General features: G+C 49.0%; 2 non-coding genes across 2 annotated transcripts; one reads left to right on the top strand and one right to left on the bottom strand.

The window, feature by feature from the left end:
• Window positions 1-754: 754 nt before the first annotated feature.
• Window positions 755-875, bottom strand: RDN5-1.6. Its single transcript, XR_010605618.1, has one exon. It is a non-coding gene; the product is annotated as a 5S ribosomal RNA (ribosomal RNA).
• Window positions 876-3,044: 2,169 nt separating this feature from the next.
• Window positions 3,045-4,844, top strand: RDN18-1.6. Its single transcript, XR_010605617.1, has one exon. It is a non-coding gene; the product is annotated as an 18S ribosomal RNA (ribosomal RNA).
• The last annotated feature ends 156 nt before the right edge of the window (window positions 4,845-5,000 follow it).

Raw genomic sequence — 5,000 nt, 5'->3', positions numbered from 1 at the left:
GATTTGTTGTAAAGTGCAAGAGAGTGTTGGTTTGTTTTTTTGGGGGATGTGGTTTAGTATTCTGAGGTTTTGAGCTGTGGGAGTGGAAGCTGTAGTTGTTCTTGTATTGTATTGTGGTGTATTGTCTTGTTTTAGTTGTCGCTTTGTCTTGTTACTTGCTCGATCTCATCAACTTTTGATGCCAAAAAGTAGTGATCCTGGAGACATCTTGACGAGTTCTAGAGATATAGCCATGATTGTTGTACCTGTGTAATCTGCGGAGGTCAATTGGTCTGTTTCTTCATTGCTTGATGTACCTTCCATCCCTCTTGAGGCGGGATCATCCATTCTTGTCACTCTTGCATTAGTCGATGTCTGCGTGCTTCGGGTGCTGATTTCTCTCTGGGGGTGCGTGTTGGTGCACTGTAAGGTGGTCAATTGTTCTTGTCGGGGTCTGTTATGGTGGTGTGTGAACCAGTTGTGTTGAAATCGGACCACTTTTGGTCTCCCCAGGTCTTGGAAATACCCATTTGGAGGCTCTTTGCGATGGCCCAAAACCGACGTCGACGTCGACGTTGAAAATTTTCACTCTTTCAGTCTTTGTTTGTGGCGAAAAACCAAAAAAAATACAGTATGTCACGTAGGTGGCGATATATGTCACATGTCTTTTTCATGATCTCGCCCGTACAAAAAATTAATCTGGCCTGGATTCGAACCCTGGTGCGGGCTGTTCTGGGGAAATCTGGGATTTTGGCAAAAAAAATAAAAAAAAAAGAGATTGCAGCACCTGAGTTTCGCGTATGGTCACCCACTACACTACTCGGTCAGGCTCTCACAAGCTTAACTACAGTTGATCGGACGGGAAACGGTGCTTTCTTGTGGATATGGCCGCAACCGAAAGATCGTAAAAAAAAAAAGGGTATGTAGGACCAAGCCTGGGTAGGTCGGTGCTGTGGGAAGGGGCGTGGCTAGTGACAAGGCCCGGGAGCGGTCACACACAGAAGAAGTCAGAGGCAAGGGCCCGGGAGCAGTCACGGGAGGAGTCAGAAAAGACGACCGGCAAAACAACTTCAGGAACACTTTTGGGAAACTTTTTGTATGGCAACCGGGGGGTGTTAGGGTGTGTGTGGGGGTGGTTTGCAGGGTAGTTTCGAAAACCACTGGCAAAAGTTGGTGTATGGGGGGTGTGGATGGTGGAAAATAGGGTGGTGTGGTGTCGGGCTGGGGGGGTAGGGTCGGAAGTTTGTATGGCAGGTGTGGGTTTTTATGGTGGCAGTGGATGGAGTTCGGACGGCTCGATTCGTTGGAGCTGAGAAACGGGGCGGTTGGCGGGGTCCCCGGGGGTGGAATCGGCGATTTGGGGTGGTGACATGGCCGTTTCGGGTGCTCCGGGCCCTGCGGCGGAAATACCCACACTGGTCTAGAAATAGTTGTACAATATCCGGTAATTTCCGTTGGTAATGGTTGGCGGATTGCGGAGGTTGTGTTTGTTTATTCTGTGGGAGTATATGTTGAGTGTATGGATGTGTGTTGTTAGTATGGTGGAAGGTAGTGATATGGTACCTAAACATCAATTTTGAAGTACGAGAAATCGGACAAGTGTTCGGAGTGGGGAAAGTGGGCGGGAGAATACCGGGATTGGTAAAATGGTGGCTGGGAAGATGGGGGATGCAAGACCGAGAAGTTGCCGGGGCGCGGAAGCGGATGATCTGCGGCGGAAATGGTGCACTTTGCGGGGTAGGGTGGCCGGTACGGGCGATATTTGTATGGCAGGGTGGTGTTTTTAGTTGCGGATCGTGAAGCGAAAATTCAGAAACCCCAAACCCGATTTTAGGTTCGGAAGTGTTACGGGGTTCCGAGGGCTCGCCCTTGGGGCTGGAGTTTTTGCGTGCGGGGGACGTGAGTCGTGAGTCACTGTGTCACCTGTGACGGGTACTTAAGTGTCCGTTTTGGGTAATGATGTGCGGCGGGCGGGTTTACCCGCGAGTCATGCGAGTCATGGGCGGAAATCCGGGGGCGGGGCGACGTGCGGAGTGCGCGGGCGGCCATGTGACCACGTGCGACGGCACACGTTTTATTTTTCGCAGCCGAGTGCCGAGTGCCGGGGCCCAAAGCCATAGTTAAGGGCGTGGTTGTGCGGGCGTTTCTGGGGACAGCACCTGTGGGAGGCTCGCAAAGTGTCGGGCGACCCTGGGATTTCGAGGGCCGGATCTGGGCCTGAGGCTCGCGTGTTGCTGCTGGAGCAGGACGGGGAGGCCTCGAGCTGTTCAAAGTGGACTGCAGATGCCAGATGCCGGGCCCTTTGGCTACTTTTCGAGCCAGGCCGAAGAGCAAGCTCGGTCCGGGGGTACTTCATGCGAAAGCAGTTGAAAGTGAAGTTTGAAAGAGTTCGGAAACGAGCTCGAGTAGAGCTTGTGCTTGAATATGGCCTCGTCAATCGGTGGAGAGGGTCGCTGGGTGATCGTCAGATCTGCTCAGTCCCTATACAGCGAGCTTGACATGGGCGAAGCGGCGTAACCTTTGTTCTTGCAAAGGGGAAGCTGCGGACGCCTGAACAGTCTCATCCTGGACATCTTGCGATTCCATGGGTGAGCAGAGAAGGATTTGGTGGATTACTAGCTGATAGCAATCTATTTCAAAGAATTCTAATTTGGGGGAATGCCTGGACAGATAGCCGGTCTGCTACGTTTATTCGTTTTGACTGTGATTTGTCTAGTGTAACCTCCTCTCTTGCGGGTGATATCAAACCTTTGTTCTGTGAAACACCGGGACAGTGTTTGGTGGACTCTCTGCATGAGGAACTCAAAGAGTGCTATGGCAAGAATTAAGTGATTAGAGAACTTAGTGCTTGCAGGGTGGGCTGCTGCTGGGTGAATTTCTGCCTGGTGGTGTCTGCTTTTGCGGGCAGAGGAGAGAGAGACAAGGTAATTGTTTTTCTTTCCTTGTGATCTGTGCTTAATTCGTTGTTTCAACGAGTTAACATTCAATATCTACGAGGGTGTTTTCTGGGGGGGTGTTGAGGCTAGTCTTCGACAACCCCTCGGAGAACATACTTTCAAGATAGTTATCTGGTTGATCCTGCCAGTAGTCATATGCTTGTCTCAAAGATTAAGCCATGCATGTCTAAGTATAAGCAATTTATACAGTGAAACTGCGAATGGCTCATTAAATCAGTTATCGTTTATTTGATAGTTCCTTTACTACATGGTATAACTGTGGTAATTCTAGAGCTAATACATGCTTAAAATCTCGACCTCTTGGAAGAGATGTATTTATTAGATAAAAAATCAATGTCTTCGGACTTTTTGATGATTCATAATAACTTTTCGAATCGCATGGCCTTGTGCTGGCGATGGTTCATTCAAATTTCTGCCCTATCAACTTTCGATGGTAGGATAGTGGCCTACCATGGTTTCAACGGGTAACGGGGAATAAGGGTTCGATTCCGGAGAGGGAGCCTGAGAAACGGCTACCACATCCAAGGAAGGCAGCAGGCGCGCAAATTACCCAATCCTGACACAGGGAGGTAGTGACAATAAATAACGATACAGGGCCCATTCGGGTCTTGTAATTGGAATGAGTACAATGTAAATACCTTAACGAGGAACAATTGGAGGGCAAGTCTGGTGCCAGCAGCCGCGGTAATTCCAGCTCCAATAGCGTATATTAAAGTTGTTGCAGTTAAAAAGCTCGTAGTTGAACTTTGGGCCTGGGTGGCCGGTCCGATTTTTTCGTGTACTGGAATGCACCCGGGCCTTTCCTTCTGGCTAACCCCAAGTCCTTGTGGCTTGGCGGCGAACCAGGACTTTTACTTTGAAAAAATTAGAGTGTTCAAAGCAGGCGTATTGCTCGAATATATTAGCATGGAATAATGGAATAGGACGTTTGGTTCTATTTTGTTGGTTTCTAGGACCATCGTAATGATTAATAGGGACGGTCGGGGGCATCAGTATTCAATTGTCAGAGGTGAAATTCTTGGATTTATTGAAGACTAACTACTGCGAAAGCATTTGCCAAGGACGTTTTCATTAATCAAGAACGAAAGTTAGGGGATCGAAGATGATCAGATACCGTCGTAGTCTTAACCATAAACTATGCCGACTAGGGATCGGGTGGTGTTTTTTTAGTGACCCACTCGGCACCTTACGAGAAATCAAAGTCTTTGGGTTCTGGGGGGAGTATGGTCGCAAGGCTGAAACTTAAAGGAATTGACGGAAGGGCACCACCAGGAGTGGAGCCTGCGGCTTAATTTGACTCAACACGGGGAAACTCACCAGGTCCAGACACAATAAGGATTGACAGATTGAGAGCTCTTTCTTGATTTTGTGGGTGGTGGTGCATGGCCGTTCTTAGTTGGTGGAGTGATTTGTCTGCTTAATTGCGATAACGAACGAGACCTTAACCTACTAAATAGTGGTGCTAGCATTTGCTGGTTGTCCACTTCTTAGAGGGACTATCGGTTTCAAGCCGATGGAAGTTTGAGGCAATAACAGGTCTGTGATGCCCTTAGACGTTCTGGGCCGCACGCGCGCTACACTGACGGAGCCAGCGAGTCTAACCTTGGCCGAGAGGTCTTGGTAATCTTGTGAAACTCCGTCGTGCTGGGGATAGAGCATTGTAATTATTGCTCTTCAACGAGGAATTCCTAGTAAGCGCAAGTCATCAGCTTGCGTTGATTACGTCCCTGCCCTTTGTACACACCGCCCGTCGCTAGTACCGATTGAATGGCTTAGTGAGGCCTCAGGATCTGCTTAGAAGAGGGGGCGACTCCACTTCAGAGCGGAGAATCTGGTCAAACTTGGTCATTTAGAGGAACTAAAAGTCGTAACAAGGTTTCCGTAGGTGAACCTGCGGAAGGATCATTAAAGAAATTTAATTGATTTGTCTGAGCTCGGAGAGAGACATCTCTGGGGAGGACCAGTGTAGACACTCAGGAGGCTCCTAAAATATTTTCTCTGCTGTGAATGCTATTTCTCCTGCCTGCGCTTAAGTGCGCGGTTGGTGGGTGTTCTGCAGTGGGG

This window comes from Nakaseomyces glabratus, chromosome M (assembly GCF_010111755.1).
Source record: "Nakaseomyces glabratus chromosome M, complete sequence".
NCBI classification, from domain to species: Eukaryota; Fungi; Ascomycota; class Saccharomycetes; order Saccharomycetales; family Saccharomycetaceae; genus Nakaseomyces; species Nakaseomyces glabratus.
Note: the sequence above shows the minus strand (reverse complement) of the source record. Positions and strands in the feature narration are given on the sequence as shown.